This window comes from Mustela nigripes, chromosome 14 (genome assembly GCF_022355385.1).
Source record: "Mustela nigripes isolate SB6536 chromosome 14, MUSNIG.SB6536, whole genome shotgun sequence".
NCBI lineage: Eukaryota > Metazoa > Chordata > Mammalia > Carnivora > Mustelidae > Mustela > Mustela nigripes.
The window spans coordinates 45084674-45108677 of NC_081570.1; positions in this window are offsets into that span (position 1 = coordinate 45084674).

Here is a 24004-nt window from a genome sequence, read left to right on the forward strand (position 1 = left end):
TTATGTGATTTGGTGAGTGCTGTGAAGTGTGTAAACCTGGTGATTCACAGACCTGTACCCCTGGGGATAAAAATATATGTTTATAAAAATAAAAAATTAAATAAATAAATAAATAAATAAATTTTAAAAAAAAAAAATTTAAATTCTGGGTTTGACATTTATCTTTGTGAACTGTTACTTCAATAGTATTAGCCCAGTGCTCTGGTCTATCAAGATTATTTTAAAGTCTTTATTCTATTGTCTATTTTTTTAATTGCCTCTTTCAACTTTGGGAGAGTAAAAGAAAAGAAAAAGGGTGTTAATTTTCTATTTTACACACAGGAAACTGAAGCTCAAAGAAGCTAAGTGACTTGCTCAAAGCCTTGCCATGATCAGTGAGAGAGGCAGGCTTTGCCCCAGGTATGTGCGAAGCCAAAGCCTCTCCCACACAGGACTATACCGTACTTTGCAAAATCACTCATAGGGGGCATCTGAAGACTAATCCAGAGTCCTTGCAGCTTAACAATTTAAAATATTATTTTTCAGAATCACAATACCTTTCCTGACCCTTGTAAACAAAGCCTAAAGAAAAGACACCAAATGTGGCTTACTGGAAAGATTTTCAAAACCTCAAAAGATATCATTGCAAAAAAAAATGAGTTGCTCACTAAAAAAGTGTTCAAGATAGAAAAAGCCTGTTTTTTAGTGATCTGCACACTTTTGCATTTATAACCCACCTGAAAATCTTCATCCATCTAGAAAATTCCAGTTCATGTCCCAACACCAGAATCAATGCAATCTCTTCTGTTTTCTCTGCTCTGACCCTGTCCCCCTCCCTGAGAGATTTAAATGTAGGTGCTTCAATTCTAGAAACCACTCTCCTGACCCTTATTCACATAAACTAGCGTGAGAAGAAACATGAAAGCAAACATGTAATATGATGTGATTTACCTTACAGCAGACGTATGACAAAAGCACAAAAAACATGGAGAAAGAAGCATCCAGTTTGGCTGGGAGAGTCATGGAAGGTTTTCAGAGGAAGTGACTCTCAAACTGACTTTTGAAGAAGTTCGCCAGGTGGACCAAGTGAGGAGAGAATTTCAAGAGGAAATTTCAAGAGAGGACATTTCAAGAGAAGAAAGCAGCAGCTAAAGCTGGGGAGGAAGGAAAGAGCATCCTTCTCCTAAAAGCACAATGATACACTTTGTCTCCAAATATTAGTCAATAGAAGGATACCTTATTTTGGAAAAATAAGTCCAAGTCTTAGACATCATCTTTGCAGTTAATCTTTATGTTATCCTTAAAGGTCAAAAATCCAGCTGGTTATCACCAATCAATCAGTGGGTATAGCTAGGGTTAATGGTTTTTCCCAAAATTCTCTGCTAAGAATTGTCTGCGGTTCTTATTAAAAACATAGCTTCCCAGGCCTTTGGAGACTTTTAATCAGTGGGTCTGAGAAGAAACCAGGAACTGGCAATATTTAACAAGGACCCCCAGGGGATTCTCATTATCAGAGAAGTTTGGCCCAAACTGGGCTAGCCTGGGTGCTAAAGTTCAGGGCCCTCCCACCAACCTTTCCTGAGAAGGCAGACTCCACCATGGAAGGCAGCATTCTGGTCAGTTAACAATTAAATCATACGGACCTCCACCCTGCATAACTCCAAGATATATTTCACTAAAGGATATGACCTGTAGGGTCAGCAACCCTGTACCACATTTCTCTTTAAAGACCCAGTGACTGACACTTTTCCTACACTGTCCCACTAATCCCCTCCACAATCCTGCATGGTGGATATTTTCTACACTGTACAGATTTTGGAAACAAAAATTCAAGAAGTTTGGAGACATGCAAAAGGTCCTGCAGTTTACAGTAAGTAGCCAACTTGGAATTTAAAACCAAATCCACCTAAGTTCATGCTCTTCCCATTATCCAAGCTTCTGGAAAGATCAATGGTAAAACCTGTCCTCAGAGAGTCAATCTATGCAAATGGTTGAAATCTGCAAGACTTGACCCAGGATCTTGTAATTTTAGGTTGACCCTTCACTGACTGCTACTCCCCCATCCCACCTGCTTCATACCAAAAAGCTATCGTGTTTGCTCTTTGCCACTCTGCTACAATTTTCCACCCTGGATTATTTGTGGCTATAACAAGCAAGGCCACGCCAATGCCTGGCATTTAAAAAAAGCATGAGCCTTCATTCCTGAGGTAATGAGACCTTTTTTTTCCAAGTTCCTTCCTCCAAAGTTCATGAACTTAATAAAAAATAAAATAAGACTGGCTCTATTAAAGCCCAGACCTCTGCTGCAGGAAGCCAGGGCCAATTGGGTAAAGGCAGTGCCTGAATGAAAAAGAAAACATATTCACAGATCAGATGTGTCTTTACTGACCAAATCTGTAGAAAACCACAGTGGGAAGCACCAAGGCCTGCCTCTGAGCTTCCTGACTAACACAGTGAAGGTAACACTCATGGCTCAAGGGCAAAGTGGACCTGGGGACAGAGATGTTTACAGCATTTTCTTCCCCTTGGAAGTAGAGCTGTAGAGAAGCCTGACACTGAACCCTTCTAAGTCATGGAAGACTTGCATGCATCCGATCCCTGCATACCGCAACTGCCCAGCATAGTGTGAAATACCCAGGAGATGAGTAAGAGTTGGCTCACATTCTGACCTCATTGGCCTCCTGTTCCTCAATGCCACGGGCCATGCTGCATGCTTGTGGAGCTGCCCAATAATGGCTCACAGTGGCCCTTGTCATCACTCCCATGGCTCTGCCTCTGAGACTCTTCAGGTCCACTACCCCCTCTCAGATCCCCAGCTCCAGCATGTCACTCATGCGACTCCTGCTGGATGGCCCCACTGGGCCCTCCAGGAAGTTGGCTTTCCCATCCCTCAATCCCCTGCTAGCATTCACACACCTACTCAGTTAGACACCCTCTGAACGCCAACCATGATCCTGGCATGAGAGATTCACCTTGTATGAAGCACCATCTCTGCTTTCACAGACTAGCCTCAGCCTCTTCCTGGTCAACCCAGACCTTCCTTTCACCGGCCTAGACACCCTTCATCTACTCCATGTGGTCCCTCACCCTCACTGTTTGAGCTGCCAAACTGCTGGGGAAGTTTGCCAAAGGATACAGAACTGCACTGGGAAAGAAGTAGCAAGCTCCATCCTCCTTTCAACTTCGACCTTGCAAGGCAGCAAGGAAGTATGTGGAAGAGAAAGAATATAAACCCCCTAATGGGGTAGGTAACACCGCTAGGTATTCAACAGATCCCTCCACCACCCACCTGATGTTTAGAATCAGACAGGCCTTTCAGTTGAACTTAAATTCCAGCAGTGCCTTTAATCGTTGTGCGCTCTGAGCTACAGCCCCCTCATCTGTAAAACAGAAGCAGTAAAATAACCTCGTAAGGCTGTGGGGGAGGATTTAGGAACAAATATGTCAACAATGCATTAGTTCCACTGGGCCTTTCTGAAATGAAAGTGGTCTGGGCTTAGATCCTGCACCACTGCCGAAGTTCTAGGTGGTTTTTCTGATCAGCAGCTTCATGCTGTTGGATCTGAGGAGCCCAGCTGATGACAGGTTTAAGACCTGCTAGGCTCCTAGAACCCGAGCCACCGCCTCCTAATTCCCAGCTAAGACCATGGAGAAGACTGCGGAGAGATTCAGAAAACAACTATCAGGAGCCCCTGGAGCCTAAGAGGTGTCGTGCAAGGGAAATGCAACGTTTTCAGTGCCTGGAGCTCAGTGCTCCCAGGACCCAGGACCCCCCATCCCAGATGTGGTGGGCAGTGATGAGGAGGAGTGTGTTGCATTTCCTATGAATTAAGCCATCAGGCCAAGAGAACAATGTCGTCATTGATGGGGAAAGGTCGCTGAAATTCCAAGGACACTTGAGGCCTTTCACGGGGCTGAGACAGAGATGCCTAATATTAATCCTACGTAATATGAGTCTCTGACAAACCACTTTCTAAGGGGCCTGCTGGCAGCTCAATTGGCCATTCACTGTGATTCAGTGCATCCTCAAGGAAGTGGTTTGGAAGGGGGAGAGTCTCATTTTTTTAAATCTATGATCCAAAGATCCCCCCAAAATATATTAGCACAGGCCATTCTGATTCTTGGGAGGAGGATACCTCACTGTATTGAAGGCTTACTTAATTTGGGGTGGGAGGGACCAACCTCTGAGTACAGTGAAATCAATGCTTTTCATTTATTAAGCACACCCGATGTGGTACTGAATGTAACTAATGCATGGACCTTTTCAGCTGCCCTCCCCATGGTGACCTTGGATCCAGGGCCATCTCTTTGCACTCTTTACACTGTTGCTTTAGGGGTCCCTCGTTTAGGTGACAAGCACTTCGTGAGCACATCCCCTAAGCCAGGCACTGGGGTGAGGGATAAAACGGCAAACAAGACAGAACCACTCTCTCCCCGTACACAGTTTATTAACTAACTAGTAAGTCAAACCATGACTTTTATTACAACGTTAAGCTAGGGGACCTTGTGAGTCCATACAACAGGCAGTCCAACCTGTGAGGGCAATTTGAAAAGCATCTTTGGAGAAACTGGCATTTGAAAAGCATCTTTGGAGAAACTGGCATTTCAGCCAGGACTGAGCAGAAGGCTAAGTTAGCCTAGGGAAGGGGAAGTGGGAAATAAAGGACCCGAAAGGAGAGCACTACAACTGGGCTGCAGGGAATGAGGTATGAAAAAGATCAGCCTTGACTAATGCGGGCTGGCTGACGGAAGGAAGTGTTGCCTCTACCACCCTCGTCCAGCTTGCCAGGGTGCACACAATTTTCAGACCTTCCTCAGCTTCATGTATGGCAACCAAGAGTCCTTGGTAAGACCCCAGTCCTAAACCACCTCAGAGTCCCAGTGGAAGGTGGCAAAACTTTCCAGGGGTCCAGTGGTTGGGGGCCGGGGAGGGGAGGCACGTGATGCTGATGGCAGTGCATTTCAGAGCAAGAGCAGAGTTGAAGGTCAGGAGTCTGAACAACACTGTTGATATTCTCAACAATGAGAAAAAAGTCAACAGAGCAAACTTCAGTGGTGACCTTGACACTGACACCAAGCCATGACAGAGATGAGGTGATCAAGAAGGAAACCTCAGGACATCAGAAAAGGAAATGGTAGTGACCAGGAGGACAAGATCACCCCCCTGGCTGCCTTTTTGTGGACAGTTTAGTGAGAGTCCACAGTTTCTCCGAGATTCGAAAAGACACAGGTCAAACTCTTTTCTGGTAATACTTAATAAGACACTCAGCATACATATGCTAGATGTGGTATGTCTGCCGAGTGAAGACCCGAGAGTAATGAGAGCACAGAAGAGAGTCACCTGCCCCAGCCTATGGCAAGTTTGGAAGGCTTCCCGGAGGAAGGATACCTGAGCAGATATAGCACACATCCAGTATATGATATGGAACAGAAGCATGTAGTACAACATGGTATGAACTCTAGAGCCAGACTGTCTGGGGTGAAAGTGGGCCCTGCCGGTTACCAGCTATGTGACCCTAGGCAAGTTCCCCTAACCTTGCTGTGCCTTAGTTTCCTCACCGAGAAAATAAGAATAATGGTATCATTCACAAGCTTGATGTGAGAACTTCCATGAAGAGTTAACATGTGCAAAGTGCACAGAACAGTATGTAGTATGTGGTAAGTGCTACGTAAATGTTAGCTATGATTAAGGAGCTATGTGATTAATTTTTTATTAATTGACTTTTCTAAGCAGTTATAGGTTTATTAAAAAATTGAGCAGAAAGTACAGAGTTCCCACTCCGCCCTCCCCTCCACATACAATTTCCCCTACTGTTAACATCTTGCATTCGTCCAGTATATTTGGTACAACAATGGCATACTACTAACTGAAGCCCACAGTCTGCAATAGAGTTCACGCTCTGTGTTATACCTTCTATTGGTTTTGATAAATGTACCTCATGTATCAGCCATTACTCTATCCTACAGAATAGTGTCACTGCCTAAAAATCCTCTGTGCACCTATTTTTTCCTCCGCCGATTTCCTATCCTCTGGCAACCACTAATCTTTTTTTTTTAAGATTTTTATTTATTTATTTGATAGAGATCAAAAGTAGGCAGAGTGGCAGGCAGAGAGAGAGGGGGAAGCAGGCTCCCCGCTGAGCAGAGAGCCGATGTGGGGCTCGATCCCAGGACCCTGAGATCATGACCTGAGCTGAAGGCAGAGGCCTAAACCACCGAGCCACCCAGGCGCCCCCACTAATCTTTTTACTGTCTCCACATTTTTACCTTTTCCAGAATGTCATATAGTTGTCATAGGGCCTGGAGCCTTTCAGACAGGCTTCTTTCACTTAGCGATATACATTTAAGTTCCCTCTATATCTTTTCCTGGGCTGTGTTTTAATAAAGGGCAGGTATACTCACACCAAGTTGAATGGCAATACTCCAAGGAAGCTGAATAAAGTTTCTTTACCTCATGGATCCACAGAAAGTTCTGCAAATCTTTGCCTTCGGAACTCTGCTATTTCTGATCCTCCAGTGAACGCTTTCCCACCACTAAGGCTTCTTGCCTCTAGCAAAGTGACCCCTTTAAAATACAAATGTTTCTAAGAGGTCACATTTTACATGTGGCCTAGACCCACAGCATCTTTTAGGTCTAGACCACAGCATTTTTCAGTGAGAACAAGCCTAAGCATCAGCACTTGCCACAGCCTTATTTTAGGAAGACTCAGAAGGACAGAAAACTTGCTGAAGAGCATACAGTCAAAACCAAGTGACATGTCTCTTCCAGTGTGTTACCTGTCACCCGAATGCAGGTTTGGCTAGGCAGTAACCACACACCCTGACCAAAAAAACTAAAATGCAGGGTTCAACAAAAGATCTCTTGAATTTTATCCATGAACATATACATCATTTAATTATTTATTATGGAACCCTTTTCAATAACAACAACATTTAAGTAGATCAGGACTATTCCTTTACAAATATATGTAAGACAATTTTTCAGGTGTACAGATATGCAGGTGAAAATAATGCAAGCTTGCAGAAGCCCGGCATAAGCCACTGCCTGAGGCAATCAAGGAAAACTTCCCAAAAGAGGTGAGATTTGATTAGGCCTGAAGGATAAGCATGTATATAGGTAGGGAAGGACTATGGACCACCAAGTGAACCTGGGATGAGGAAAGTGTACGATGTCTATCCAGGAAGAATGAGCAGTCCCACCTGGCGGAGAAGAGGGCATACGGGGTTATGGTGTCAGGACGACTGCAGGCTACACAGAGCTTGGACTGCGGAACCATCATCTCGAGGCTGACCCTCCACCTCACCACTGATCCCAGGCCCCAGGCCACTCCTCTAGGTTAAGTGTTGAGCACCATTCCCCGAACACTTGCCAGCAGGTTCTAGAGAGCTCAAGGACTCCTTGCTTCCTCCCTGTGTCCTTGGCTGCTAGGTGTCCTCATTGTGCCCCCTAAGGAACAAGTTTCCTTGTTCCTGAAGGGCAAACAATAGAATTCTTCAGAGACTTGTCAGGAATGAGATGTCCTGGGTAGCCTGAATTCAGCCTGGGGGTAGAGGGTGGGCTTTCCTTCCAGGAAATCCAGCTTGCTAACAAATTGCCTCCCCACCCTCCTTCTACCCTTGCCCAGGGCTTCCAGCTCCAGCTTCCTCTGTAATAGGCCAAGCTCCCAGCCAGCCTTCACAATAGTGAAGGGCCCGAAGTGACTTCAGTTCCAGACTCCTGGGTGAGGCAGCCCTCTTTCAACCAAACTCCTTAAGCCCATCAGAGTAAGAAACGCTCAGGGTCTGCAGAATCCGATGAAATAAATACCAAGTCAACAAGCAAACGCCTTGTCAAAGAGGAGCAAGAGTGCAGTTGATCAGGTGGGGCTCTTAGGAAAGGGAATTCTGTTGGAGCTGATTTCCCACCAGACTTTCCAGTACCTGACTCCCTCCTGACCGCCTCCCCATCTCTGTGGATGAGCAAGCCGTAGGAACATACATAACACACACAACACACACCATACACATACCATATAACAAAAAAACACACACAACACACACATGCCATACACACAACACACACACAATGCAACAGCACACACCACACACGCACACATACACACACCCCATAGGTGGCCTTCTTGTTCTCTGCCCTCGCACCCAATACCCCTCCTCACTGCCATTCATCCCTGACCCTCCACGGCTCCATTAAGTCTTACAGCATCAAGTACCTCAATACCCCGGGCAGGTGGAGAAGGGCTCTCCAACTAGATGGACTGGGGTTAGATGGCATCTATATACCATATCTATGTGCTGTCCTGGAAACGGCTCTCAACCCCACCTCTTCGCCCACCACCTGGAGAGAAAGAAAAGAAAGAATTCAACGATACAAGATACATAAATTAACAAACAACAGTTGCTGGCACTAGTAGAATCCTGGGTTATTTCCCTCCTGCTGCCTCCCTTAACAAATTAAATTCAATGCCTTCAAATAAGCACAGTGTTGGAATTCTCCTTCAAGGTCAACAAGAGGCAGTAGGATGGGGAGAGCAAAGGCTCAGGCAAATCCTGTTTCACTGAGGCAAATTTGTATTGCAAAGAGCGGTAACTCCACTCCAGTTGCCTGAGGGAGGGGCAAAGAAACCATTGCTTTGGCAAACCTGATCAATACTCCTAATATCTCTCCTTCCATTCTTCCCTTTTGTCATAAAGCTGGTCTCCTAGTGACACACAGGCTGTGGCTATCTCTTCCACACACACATCAGAGACCACATTTCCTACCACATTTCCTAGCCTGTCTTGCATCTATGAGCAAGTGGTAAAATGTAAATGAAGTACCATTCTCAGGTCCCCTCTTTAAAGGAGAAACTAAGTGCTCTCCATCTTCTTTCTAACTCTGGTTGGCTGAGGAATGGGTCATGAGGAGCATGACTAGGAGACCTAGTCAGACTCTGCTGAGAATGGCAGAGCTAGGTACTCTGGCAGCCCTGGACCACTTACCTCTTGACTGTGAGATGAGACAGAAACAAACTTCTATCTTATCTAAGTCCTTGTGCTGGAGAGTCTTTGTTGTAGTAGCACACATATCCTCTTACTTACTAACACAATTTGCTTCAGGTGAGGCTTGATCCAGCAGTTTCCAACCATGTTGCCAAGGATCTGGTTCCTTTCATGGTCTCTGATCTGCTTCCAATGGTGTCTTAGCCTCCACATGTCCCCTCCCATAACTGCTATCTATGCCCTCACCCCACCCTAACCCCAGCCCCAAAACAGCTTCAGGGGCTCCCCTGATGGTAACATAAATTGCTTCAACAAATACAGACTTTAAATTCTCACCCAACACACTCTAGAAAAGAGTGGTATTTTCTTCTGTTGGCACTGAAAAGGGCAAGAAGGATACCAAAGACAGAAAGATAAGCTAGCAAACTTGTATGAGCTGGGTCAATCAGTTTTCTTCTTTGAACATCTTGCTTAATTGTTTATCTAGAGTCATTAGATTAGGATTCATGCAGAATACAATGGCCTCTAAAGGTCACAGGTATGATTCCAGGGCCCTCTCAGGTTTCTATTGTGGGAGGCAAGTACCTATTTCCCACAGTGTCCAATCAAAATACACAATGGACGAAACAAATTCTCCCAAATGAAATTAAGTGCTGTTAGGAAGTAGAAATCAATACTGGGAAGTTAAAACAATGGTAAATGTCCACTCCATCACCTATATGCTGATATTATCCAAACTTGTAACTCTAGCCTGAGCCCTCTCCTGTGGCTGAGACAGGGCCAGCATTAGAGGGAGGCAGGCAAGGAGCCTAAGGAGCAAAGTTTAAGGAGACACTCATTCTCAATTGCTGATCCTACATTGCCAGGGCCTTGAGAGTGAGAGTCTCCTAAAATTTTGCTCTCTATAGGCCACATTGACCTTACTTCAAGTCTTGACCCTTGATCCTCAGGCCTGTGTACTTGTCATCAGTTCACCAAAATATTCCACAGGCTTCTCAAGTTCAGCATGATTAAGATAGATCCCATCACCTTCTAGTCCCCAACCTTGCCCACCTTTGCTCCCTGTCTCAGGAAATAACACTGCCAACTACCACCCTCTGGCTGTTCAACTCAGAATCCTGGAACTCATCTTTGATGTCTCCTTCTCTTCACTTCCCGGCAGTCAGTCAACACGTCCTAACCACTCAACTTCAGGCATGTCTCCAGAATCCACCCACTTCTCATTCCCACCATCTTATAACACTAAGCTATGCTACCACCGTGTTTCCACTGGACATCACCCAACAGCCTCCTACCTGGGCCTTCCCATTTCCCATCTTGCTTTCCTTTAATCCCTTTTGTTTTGGTTTGGTTTTTGTTTTTACCATAATCAAAATGGCCTTTCCTATCTTGGCTTACAACACTGTCCTCAATAATCTGGCCCTACAACTTCTCCAACCTTGGTTATTACAACCAGCCATCCCTACAGTCCCACCACCCAAAAGCTATATTGTGTGCTCTTAGTTCCTCAGCTACTCAGTGTTTCCAGCCATTCTCAATATGCTTGCCCTCCACCCACTCACCTCCCCCAGAATTTACTTATTCTTTGAGAACTAGGGTAAACCTCATTTCCTCCAAAATGCCTTCCTGACCAATAAGCTAGGTGAGCTTCCTTCTGTTTCCATAACACAGAGTTCTACATAACACAGAGATCTTTTTTTTTTTTTTAATATTTGTTTACTGTCTGCCTTCCCTTCTTGGCTATAAGCTCTCTGAGTTGCATACCGTAAGTTGGATGAATGTTTGAAATAAGAATTAACCCTGCAAATCCCCAAATTACCACTCTGCCCATGCCTCCTACTTATTCAGGTATCAACTTCTAAGCCCCCATTAAGGGCCAAGTCCCTGCTAGGCATTGAAGCTGCAGAGACTAAAGAGGCATTAGCCACACCTTCAGGACACTCAGAGTCTCCCATGCTGGTGGAGAGCTTTAAAGGCAGAGGTCAGTTCCCTCACCTGTAGAATTGAGCTATCTGCTAAAGCAGATGTCTCTGGGACCTTAATCACACCCCATTGACTCATCCCTAATCTCAGCTTCCCCTGTGATGAGTATTTCCATGAAAGCTCAGAGTCTACCTTGCACTGCCAGCTTTCCACCCCAAGCAAGCATCTCCCATCATTCAGCATTCTGCCCCAGGGCTTCCTCTAATAATGCCATAATCTACTTGACCTGTGTAGGTAAACTCAGCCCAGAAATGTGGGAGCACCAGTGACCGCTAGATCCCAGGATAGCACCTAATCAGCATGGCATGGTAACTGGTGGGCAAATTCTCTAGCTGCTCACTTTTCTAGGAGACAGAAGTGAACCCCCCTTGCCTACCACAATGACCTCAAAAACACAAACTTATTTTAGCTTTTCCTCTTTCCCTGTCTACCTCACTCTGTGCCCTCATTCCCTCTTCTTGGAATCCCCTGTGCTGGAACTCAAGTCCTCATATGAGGCTTTGCTTTGAGTGAAACCTAAATTAGGGCACCATGTTCACAAGGTTATTTCAAAGATTAACTACGGTAACATAAGTAAAATTCTAAACACATTTTCTAGCACACTGTTCATGCTTAATATACTGGAGGTATTAATGTTAGCTATTCTTGGTGGGGGAGATGGACGAGTATACTCCGATAAGATGAACACTATAATGGAAGCATTAAGTGGCTGAAAGTGCAGAATGCCAACAGATAAAGCAGCCCTGAACTTTGGAGAAATCAAGGATGCTTCACAAAGTTTCTCGTAAACTGAGCTTTGTTAAAGGCCCACACATCAGAAGGGAGAATTTCCAAAAAGGGACATAAAAAGAATGAAAAAGCAGCATAGGAAGGAACATGGCACTTTGGGGGACGTATACACACTTCCGTATCACAGGAGAAAGTGTTCAGGGGTAGAAATGGAGGGCACGGAGAGTGGCTAGGTCTCAAGGAGCCCCCGATGGGAGAGGTAAAGCCTGAGACAGCCCCCGAGATGGGCTGCCAGGGCTTTCCTACACAGAGAGGGATCCATCGCGCTCACTATCCATCTACACACATGCTTTCCATGCTTCTGTTTATTTACACTCTGCTTGGCTGGATGGAATCGAGGCATAATTCATGACCCACCCCTTCAGCACCCTGCAGAGAGGGGGAAGCAGGGAACATCCCTGTCAAGTGCCAGATGTTTGGCAGAGGCCTAAGGGCTGCTGATGGCTTTGGAGGTAAAACAGGAAACTCTTCTGGGGCAGGAAGCCTGGAAGTGCCGAAGTTTGCTGAATGAAAGACGAGTGGCTTCAGAAAAGCAGAAGATGACGAGATGGAGCACAGTCACCCACATCTGGGCTGCAGCCCCAACCTTGCTCCCCGCCTGGCTGTGTGGTCCCCGGCATGTCACTTCCTCAACCTGAGCCTCAGTTTCTCCAACTGATGTCCCCTCTAGCTCTGACATTTCAGGATTCTATGAGACAGGACCTCAAACTTCACTTTGGAGCTTGAAAAGGATGTGTGATCCCAAAGCTCCTCATAGCTCTGAATGAGTAGGCAGAAAGAGAGGGCTTTGAATGAAAGGAGTTTAAAAGAAGAAAGACGTCTCTGAGACCTGACCACCTGGCTTTGGGGTAAACAATGACTTTTAACCACTGGGAAACATGAAAGGATCGATTGATCGGGTGTGGGCGGGAAAAGCATCAAACTGGCTATTTAGAAAAGCTGGTTGGCTATTTCACTTTCATCTGGTTATGTTAGTTCGAAATTGGTCGCTGAGAGGTAATAAATTTTTGCTCAGGGTTTTTCCAGTCTAATGTCCCTCTCTGAATCCTCCTGTAGCCATGCTGGAGGAACTACTCTGCGTTCTCCCCAAACGCCCTTATCTCCTGCTCCTTTGTCTTGGCCCATGTTGTTCATTCATTCAACTAGAAAAGAAAGACATGGTCCCTGCTCTCACAGGCATGTACTCTAACAGTAACTAGATTAACTAGACAAATGTGAACACAAAAACGGTACAAAGAAGCAGAAACATCAGCGGTAGTACATGCAACACTGGATCACAATACCATTTATGAGAACAGTAGAAGAAATTGACTCAGTTATGGAAGGCTTCTTGGAGTACTATTGCCTTTATATCCTGCCTTTTAAGGACAAAATCCTATTCAGCTATATGAGTTGGCTCAATTACCACATCTGTGAAGCTGTCTGCATCTTTCCAAGGAAGATTGTCACTGTTCCCTTTGGGATCTGTAGGATTTTTGTCGCAGAACCTAGCGTCACTTTGGGAGCACCATGCTACCATCCTCAGCTGAATTCTAGTCTGTCTTCCCACAAACTGTGAGCTCCTTGAAAGCGCAGCACCTACTGTTTTCATTTCTGCAATTCCAAAGACATGAAACTGCAGTGAATTGAAATGTTCATCAGCTGAAATTCGAGATTTGTTTTTGAGTGAGCGACTTATTTGTTTTGTTTTGTTTTTCCTTCTTAATAAAGCAAATACTTTTCTAATACGTATGCATAGATGTTTTACGTAATTAGTAAAAATAAGCCATGTATGAAAATTCTAGACCTGCCATTCAAGTAACGGATCATAAAAGTCCTTCACTGGATTTTAAAGACATTCATCTGAATTTCTCCGTAAGCCCGAAGTCTGGCTGTCAAAGTGACGGAAGTCGGGAGGTTTCTTATTTCAAATATGAATTTTTTATGATGTGGGTCTACCTCTGTGGGCAGGAACACTTAGGAAAAGACAGGTGGGTTTCTCAGTGTTGAAACAGAAATGAAAAGATCTTGGTGAAAGTCCATCTCTCAGAAGTAAACGTGCCAGCTGCCTTTTCTACTCACAGGGCAGAGTTGTTACAAAAACATGAGCAGAGTTATTTGGTTTCCTAACACTTTGGGTAGGAAGTGCCTTGTACTGTGCCCATTCAATTGTCTCCACCTGGACCCTCTCTGATCCTCCTTATGCATCCTTCAAACCCCACTTCAAACATAATCCTTGTTTATTTTATCAATGGTTGGATGGCTGGAATGGGCCCATCTTCATAAAGCACATTAGAGGCTAACTAAGAGAAGGACAGGCTTCTAGCTACCCTGTCCTGTATTCGTCCCTCCACACCAGAGTTGCCCGAAGGGCACAGGGTCCCAAGTGTTTAGTTGTTATCTGTTATCTGTCTTCCTCTCCCTTTTGCTAGAAAAGTCTTAATCCCTGTTAATACCAAAGGCTACAGAAAATCCTATAGTTCAACTACAATTTAGATACCATTATTTTGTAAATTTAACAGCATTTTCCAAGTCATTTGAGCCTTCCCTCCCTCTGTCCCCACAACATCCATTTACATCTTGTAGAAGTTATTTTTCCAGAAAACACAATTTGGGAAACACTGCTTTATCATGATTGTTCTCGCGTACTTCCTCCCCACCTTCTAGATGGGGAGCCAAGAAAGGCCTTTGTTATATTTGGATATATTTGTTATATTTAGATAATCACCTCTTTTTGTGGCTATCAGGAGGACTCTATTTTACATTTAAATAATAATCGGATCCAAAGAAAGTAGACAAAGGAATGAGAAGGAAATTTAGGAAAGAAGAAAGAAATTTTCAGTTAATGTATATTCTACAATAAATATGTATTTGTTTTTAATTTTAAAAACTTTGAAATTATGAGAATCCTGTTACAAAGCCAAGCAGATCTTAATAAAGATTTGCAAGTTTAGAACTGGGAAAATATGACTTCTGCATTTTTAAGACTGGAAACTATTACTTTATAGTATTTACCAGAATCCAGGTCGATTCATTACCTTAAATTAACCATTGGCTCACCCCCATGGAGGTGGTCTCAATTCTCTTGCCCTACTGGGAGCCAGATGCATAAGTCTACTCTGCTTGCTGAATTGGTAGAAGGATGTGGCCAGTGGACTAAGCCCTGGGCCATCCCAATACCTGGAGATTCAGTATCACCACCACTGAGGCCATATAGAGGCTTTCCCACAGAGGGTCAACAGAGAAGAAAAATCAAAACAGGTGAAAGCGTGAGGAGTTCTGTTACATTCATGGGCCTTAAAATCAGACCTGCCTGGTCTCAAATCCTGGGTCTCCCTCTTATTGTCAATGACCCCAAAGTTTCACACACTATTTCATCACTGTTTATTTCTTTTGGAAAGAAAATGGCCGGAACAAGAGATGATAGGATTTTCAGAAGGTTTCAGCCTGCTGAAGTAGGTAACTCGGGTGTTTCCTAGGGCCGCTGTTGCTGGAGAGATCTCCAAAGGAATGGCTGGAGTGAGTCCCTTTTGAAGGTCTGAAGACCTCCTCTGGATACCTGCAAATTTCAGGGGCTTCCCTTGCTCATACATATATGATTTTAGGTTCCTTTGTTAAAGTTGCTGACTCTGTTTCACATAGCATTGAGATTTATAGGAAATTCTGGCCCTTCTCCAATTTTTATCAATAATAGTAATGATCATCATCATTATAAAATCATATAGAGTTATAGTACTCAAAAGGAGTATTACTTTCTTATATTTTGGAGGGAGACATTTACCTTTAAAACCTTAAGCTGTCATCATCAAGACAGCATGGTACTGGCACAAAAACAGACACATAGATCAATGGAACAGAATAGAGAGCCCAGAAATAGACCCTCAACTCTATGGTCAACTAATCTTCGACAAAGCAGGAAAGAATGTCCAATGGAAAAAAGACAGCCTCTTCAATAAATGGTGTTGGGAAAATTGGACAGCCACATGCAGAAAAATGCAATTGGACCATTTCCTTACACCACACACAAAAATAGACTCAAAATGGATGAAGGACCTCAATGTACGAAAGGAATCCATCAAAATCCTTGAGGAGAACACAGGCAGCAACCTCTTCGACCTCAGCCACAGCAACATCTTCCTGGGAACATCGCCAAAGGCAAGGGAATCAAGGGCAAAAATGAACTATTGGGATTTCATCAAGATCAAAAGCTTTTGCACAGCAAAGGAAACAGTTAACAAAATCAAAAGACAACTGACAGAATGGGAGAAGATATTTGCAAACGACATATCAGATAAAGGACTAGTGTCCAAAATCTATAAAGAACTTAGCAAACTCAACACCCAAAGAACAAATAATCCAATCAAGAAATGGGCAGAGGACATGAACAGACATTTCTGCAAAGAAGACATCCAGATGGCCAACAGACACATGAAAAAGTGCTCCATATCACTTGGCATCAGGGAAATACAAATCAAAACCACAATGAGATATCACCTCACACCAGTCAGAATGGCTAAAATCAACAAATCAGGAAATGACAGATGCTAGCGAGGATGCGGAGAAAGGGGAACCCTCCTCCACTGTTGGTGGGAATGCAAGCTGGTGCAGCCACTCTGGAAAACAGCATGGAGCCTCCTCAAAATGTTGAAAATAGAACTGCCCTATGACCCAGCAATTGCACTACTGGGTATTTACCCTAAAGATACAAACGTAGTGATCCGAAGGTGCACGTGCACCAAATGTTTATAGCAGCAATGTCCACAATAGCCAAACTATGGAAAGAACCTAGATGTCCATCAACAGATGAATGGATCAAGAAGATGTGGTATATATACACAATGGAATACTATGCAGCCATCAAAAGAAATGAAATCTTGCCATTTGCGACAACATGGATGGAACTAGAGCGTATCATGCTTAGTGAAATAAGTCAAGCGGAGAAAGACAACTATCATATGATCTCCCTGATATGAGGAAGTGGTGATGCAACATGGGGGCTTAAGTGGGTAGGAGAAGAATAAATGAAACAAGATTGGGAGGGAGACAAACCATAAGTGACTCTTAATCTCACAAAACAAACTGAGAGTTGTTGGGGGGAGGGGGCTTGGGAGAAGGGGGGTGGGGTTATGGACACTGGGGGGGTGTGTGCTTTGGTGAGTGCTGTGGGGTGGGTGGACCTGGCGAATCACAGACCTGTACCCCTGTGGATAAAAATATATGTTTATAAAAAATAAAAATTAAAAAAAACACTTATTTGTCACTCAAATAAATAAATAAATAAATAAAACCTTAAGAACTTCACCATGAAGTTGGACCTGCTGCTTCTTCTTCTTTTTTTAAGATTTTATTTATTTATTGTTTGAGACAAAGAGAGAGAACATGAGAGAGGGGACGATCAGAGGAAGAAGCAGATTCCCCACTGAGCGGGGAACCTGATGCAGGACTCAATCTCAGGACCGCAGGATCATGACCTAAGCAAAAGGCAGTTGCTTAACCAACTGAGCCACCCAGGCACCCTGGAGCCTCTTCTTAAACCTTTCTCGGCCTGCCTGCACATCAATATGCCAATCCATGCTGTACCTTGGTGGCACCTTCACTCTCGCTGTCCTCTCCACCCCTTCCCTCCCTTCTCTATTTCTAGAGGAAAAAGCAAACCCCTCCCACATTCTCAGACCAAGAGAATGTAGTGTATGACTACACTCTTTTGTTGCTGACACTACTGATTACACCCTTATTCCCAAATAGTTTTTGGAAGTATTTTCATAAGAAAACCAGTTATCAGGGAGTTACTCACTCCCTGAGTGGAATTCTAACCCTTAAGACCAAAACAAACAAACAAAAACAAAACAAACCCTCCCAAAAAAAACACACACAAAAAAACCACTTTTGGGTAAGGAGCAGAGTGGCCAGATGTCTTGCTTTCATTGGTCTATATCTTGTCTAGCTGTGTGAATGGAGGCAATAGGTAAACTCTGTGTCCTCACATCTCAAATGAAGATTGTAACAGCACTAAACTCATAGGCTATTTGTAAGAATTAGAATAGTTAGTACATATAAAAAACTCAGAACATTTCATGGTACCTGAGAAGGTCTCAATAATATTAGTTATTTGCTTTTATTAACCAAGGTCAACTGCATTTACTTTGAGCCCTTTTTTTCATCATAGGACTTTATCTCACTTGCATCACCTACTTTAATTGCAGCCAATATCTCTTAAGGCATTACCAAGTGGATGTGCCATGTTGAGCACTGTGGTTCATCATTGTGAAAAACTTCCGGCCAATGATACATGACTGGAGACAGTGACATGACTACACAAAAATAATGGACTTGCAGCATGGCATGACGGCTTGGAGGCAGATAACCCGGGCTCAAATTTCAATTTGGAAATGTGCTTGCAGTGTGATCTTGGATAAGCTGGTTGACTTCTCTGAGCTGGCTTCCTCATTTGATAAATGTGAGTAAAAATCAAACTTACCTTACAAGATTGAGAGAATTAAGAGATATAACATGTAGAGAAACATATATGCTTAGTACTTGGTACATGCTCAGTAAGTTAGATAGTGGAGGTGGTGGAGATGGTCACGGGTGTAGAGGTAGTAGAGGTGGAGGGTGACAGGTGGTAGTAGTACAGATGCTAGTGGTGGCAGTGGACGTAGGAAAGGGGGTAAAGGTGGTGGAAATAGTGGAGGCAGAGGTAAAGGTGATGGAGGTGGTGCAGGTGGAGGTACTGGTGGAGGTGGAGCGAGCAGAGGTAGAGGGAGTAGAAGTGGATATAGTAGAGGTTATAGAGGTGGAGGTGGTCATGGTAAAGGTGGAGGTGGTGGTGTTGGAGGTGGGGGTGGAGGTGATAGAGGCAGTAAAGGTGGAGGAAGAGGTGGAGGAGATGGTGGTGATGGAGGTGGGGGTGGGGATGGTAGAGGCAGTAGAGGAGGAGGAGGTAGACGAGGTGGAGGAAGAGGTGGAGGAAGTGGTGGTGATGGAGGCAGGGGTGGTAGAGGTGGAGGAGGTGGAGGGAGTAAACAGTATAACCTATATCGGTAAACGGTGGAGGTCTCATTCATGATTTCCACTCAAGAGGCTGTGCACCCACCTCCACAGTATACTACCTCCCAAGTCCTATTTACAAATAATCTCTGAAACAGCCTGAGAATGTCCTTCACCCACAAACTCATCAACTGCAATAACCATGGATGAGAATTTCACAACTTTCTTTTGTCCATATATTTTTATGTCCCTGAGATCATTCTGTATAGAAATTTTGTATCCTACTTTTTACTTAACATGATATTAAAAGTATATTCCCATGCCTTAAATTTTGTATACACTTTAACAACCACATATTGTAAAGATCCGCCATAATTTATTTAACAACTCTGTTTTTACTGGGCATTTAGGTTGCTTTCAATTCTTGACTATTATAAATAATGTCGCAATGAACATTTTTGTCTGCATTTTGGATTATTTCCTTCGGCTAAATTCCTAGACACAGAATTACTTGGCCAAAAAATATGAACTCACAATCCATATTGCCATATGGATCCAGATCCTTCACATTTCTGAAGACAATGATCATGCTCCCAAGTCTTTTCTCTAAGCTTAACACTCCCAGATCCTTCCATCTTCCTCATCTTAATTCGGTTCTCAGTGCTGCCACCATTCTTGCCCTTTTCCTGGGGACAACTCCTAAGCTGACATTCCAGAGTTCTACTGTGACCTACTTTACCTTTGTCCCTCATCTGCAGCATCTCACCTCACTTTCCAGGCACACTCCCCTCCGTGGCTCCCCATGTACACCCAGTTCCTGCATTCTGCTGTTCATCTGTATACCCTATTCCTTCAGTCCAGGATGCCTTTCACACTCTTGATGCCTGGGCACTCAAGCTCATGGGTCAAGACAGGGCTCAAATGCCAACTCTCTTCTGAAGGCTTCTTGGTTCCTCCCTCCCTGGTCCAGGCAAAACCAAACTGCTCTGCCCACTGCTGGGCCACCTGGTATAGAGCTCCAGCACAAAACATATGACCCACTCATATTTGGATAATTCAGAAGTACTTAATAAAGGGATTCCTTAGGAAGCTGTGGGCAGGATGTAAGGTAATTCTAAGAAATAGCACAGTACCCATGGGCTGGCAAGGCTTTTAACATCCCTACATCTGAAGGAGTGAGGACCGGGAGAGGTTACTGGACCTCCGCAGGAAAGGGTTGTGTGGAGAGGAGCTGTGACTTTGCTCGAAGCACAAAATCAGCCCAAAGTAAACCCTGGAGAATAATACCTTGACTATATTTTTCTTTCTCTTTCCCATCTCCCACCCAGGCTTCCATTAAAGCCCAGGGACTTTCACTAAACCCCAGGGACTAGAACACCCACTGACTGAGTGCATACAGGTCAGCATCCTAGAGTAAGGAGCATGGTGGAGAAGGGTGGAGAGCAGATCTCAAGGGCAAAGAGAAGAGCCCCATCTCACCCTATTAAAGCTCATTATCCTTTATTATACTTAATGATAAGCAAGTGTGCTTTGCCAAGTGGACATGTATTGTCTCACTCACCTTTCAACCATCTCCTGCACTATGACGTGACCCCTTTGCTCTCTTAGTCAACGTTCTTCAGGGCCCCACTGTGTCCCCATTGCCTACAGAGCCAAATGTAAATGCATTAGCATGACTAATGCCGATGGTGACCAGGCCCTTGCCTTCCTCCTCACTTCCTCAGGGCCACCTCTCCCTTTCCTCCTACTTCACAACCGAGCCATATGAACACATGTCACTCCCCAAACACAGCATTGTCTGTGAAGGATCTGTTCTTTTGTCCTGAGCACACTTCCCCCATGGGAAACCTCCGACTCATTCTTTAAGGCTCCACTCAAGGACTACTTCCACTCTGAAACTCCCTTCCCCGCCCCCAGACACACTCTGGGACTTCTTCTCCAAAATTCTTTTTACACTTTTTGTTTTAGAGTATTTTACATTATAGATGTTTATAACTCCGTATCCCCAAAACTAAAAAACAAAACAAAACAAACAAACAAAAACAAAAAACAAAACTAAAAAAAACCACCAGCTCCTTTATGGCAGGGACTGTTTCCCTGGTTCCTCAAATCTCTGGCACACCGTAAACACTCAATATTAGTGAATGAAACATTGACCTGAATAAATATATTTGCAATTAATGTAGAGCTCTCATTTGGGGCATGGCTTTGTTTTTTAATGTGTGCTTATTCTTAGGCACTTCAAGGGCATAAGTGTGTGACCAAAAGCAGAAGCTTATGGCTTGGGCATAGCTTAGCATCAGCTGGCCCCAGCCTTCGTCTGTTCTCAGGAGAATTTCTGCATGAACATAGGCATCCTTGGGAGGACAAGTAGGAGATCCACGCAGGGCCTACCCATTGCACATCCATTTGACAGATGGACCCTGTTAACAGGTAACTTGCCAACAAGCCCTTAGGAGCTCTTGTGTCTGCTTCCTAAATCCATTTTGGGGCAGAAATCCATTTTATTAGCTGAAGACAGAATAGACCAATTCTAAATATTTGGAAAGGCTTAATCTTGCAAATTAGCTAGCTGTCCTCTGACCACATGGTGACCACTTGTGTGGGAGGGAAGCAGGCCCATCTCAGGACAGACCTTTCTCTGTTTCTTGAGAAAACACAATAAAACACCCTTCCCCTTTCATCCACATCTGGCGGCTGCAAAAACAGTGACCCGTGGAATTCACATTTTCATACTTGATGATGGTAGGCCAGCGTCCAGAGGTTATTCTTGCTGTGTTTATGAAAGAGTGAAGCCTGTCAGGATAAGAAGGGTTCTGATGAAGTGCTTATTGAGAAAACACGCAGAGATTTCTGTTTCCCCAAATTAGAGAAGGGGCTTATGATAAGAATCCTTTTCATTGATTTCCCCTCCTCTGCTGCCTTCCTGCTGTCCTGCAGTATAATTACAGGCCCCCAGGTCTGGCCTTGTGAAGCAAATCCTAGAGAAAATTCCCCAAAGTGAAATAGGTCAGGGGGCCCTAACTCTCAAACTGCACAAAGCCTCAGGAAATCACCCTGTACCTACGATAGCGCAAGCACGCTAGCTGAACTGAAAAGAGAGATCTGTTGTTGCCCTTGGGGCTGGCACTTTACCAGACTGCTGGGTTCCTGTTGCATGCGGACGGGCAAGTGAGAAGGGCCTCTGGAGGGGAGAAAGGCACCTTCTGAGAATACCAGGTTGGAGGCAGGTAAATCACACAGTGAAAGAGAGACATCACACAGAACAGGGCTCAGCAAGGAAGTTATGAGGACAAATAAGACAGGGAGCAGGACAGTGGGGAGACAGAAGGTTCAGAGTTCAAGTGGACATGGGGAGGGATGTTTAGGGCAATTCCTGCGCTAAGGAGCAGGCAGCTTCATTGCTCTGCAGGCTGCCTCCTCTGCAGGCGTGAATCTGCTGAGAGCACTGAGGGGACAAGAAAAGGGGCACTGATGAGCAACTATATTCAACGGTCATTTTTGCCCTGGTTAATATAAAATTGGGAGAAATTTATTTGCTGAGTCACTGTCCAGTTTATTCAACAACTTTGCCATCAAACTCTTACTCTGCCACGGGCTCTGTCCTGGGCCCTGAATTTTCAAAGGTATGGCAAACACTCTCCGTGCACTTAAGGGGCTCGTGGACTAGAGGAAGGACTGGTCTCCCTGATCTCCAGACAGACTCCTGCTATCTGCTCCTCACTATAGCAGATTTCTTTCTTTTTTTTTTTTTTTTAAAGATTTTATTTATTTATTTGACAGAGAGAGATCACAAGTAGGTAGAAAGGCAGGCAGAGAGAGAGAGGAGGAGGAAACAGGCTCCCTGCCGAGCAGAGAGCCCGATGTGGGACTCGATCCCAGGACCCTGAGATCATGACCCGAGCCGAAGGCAGCGGCTCAACCCACTGAGCCACCCAGGCGCCCACTATAGCAGATTTCTAAACCTCAAATCAGGCCAGGGGCATTCCCAGATCAACCCCCAATCCCCTAAAAGGGAGTAAGTCTCAGCCCCTTAGCATGATACACAGCCCCTTCCTCCCTCTCCAGCCTGACTGGGGTACCACCCCAACCCAGCCCGAGATCTCTCCAGGTCTCTGTATAGGACCTTCCCTGTGCCCACAATGTTATTTCCCCTTCTGTGCCCACCCAACTCCTTCTTGGGCCTTCAGTTCTGCACTTACATGTTACGGGCTCTACCTCAACACCAGATCGCGGTCCTCCATGTATCCTGTCATTTAGTCCACATTCCCCTCCATCCCTGTATGTATCCCCTGCTACTCCACTCTCCCTGCCTGCTCCTCTGGTCTGCCTCTCTCAGGAGCATGACAATTTTACAAAGACGTCACCCTCTTCACCTTCTTTCCCCACATGCGTTAAAAAGAATAGCATCTACAAGTCCGTGCTCAGAATAATTAGACTTGGGCTGCCTCCCGCATTTTACACACTGGGCTAGGCACCTTCCTAAATATCTCATATCATCCTTACAAAAACCGCAAGAGGATCACATTAGGATCTCACCTCACAGATGTGAGTTTGTGACTCAGAGAGGGTGAGGAATTTGCCCAGGGTCTCACAGCTCCAAAGTGGTGGGTGGCATCAGGATGAAAGAGTGCTCTCTGTTTCTCCACCCCATTCTGGCCTGTGTACCGCTGCAGGTTCACGCCTGCTAGGGGCACCTGACTGACAGCTCTGCCCTCCAACCTGCAGGAGGAGGAAGAAGGGTAATACAACTCTTCTCACTTCAAAGAGATAATCAAGGCTACTCTAGTTTTATTTCCAAAGGGGTGGGTTTCCTTACCTGAGGGCTGTGTGGCTCTATTCAAAGGGATCTATTCAAAGGGATTAATCTAATGGGCCACAGAATGTAATAACGGGATAAAACATGCGGAACGAAGGCTTTTGTGTGAGAAGTCTTCCTGAGAATGTGGAATTGAATCTCCAGGCAGGAGGCCGGAGAAAGGACCCTGAATGGGAATCTGGGTCCTGGCTTCTGGATCCCACTCTTGATGGTGGGACAGATGCTGGCCCAAAGAACAGTCCAGTCCAGTCCCCAGGCCAGGAATGCCCTGCCCGCCAGGCTCCGCAGAACAGAGGTCTGCACACTTTTGCTCATGTACCCTTCAAACAGCTTTGTCAAAGCTCTGTGCCCCCTCACACATTTTAAGTTGACATCTGAAGTTTTCACTGAAACTTAAACAACATGTTGTAAATATTGACATTTTAAAATAAAATTGTTACATTGCTCTTTTGTGTGTACCCTATTTGGTCTGAATACCAGTTACTTAAA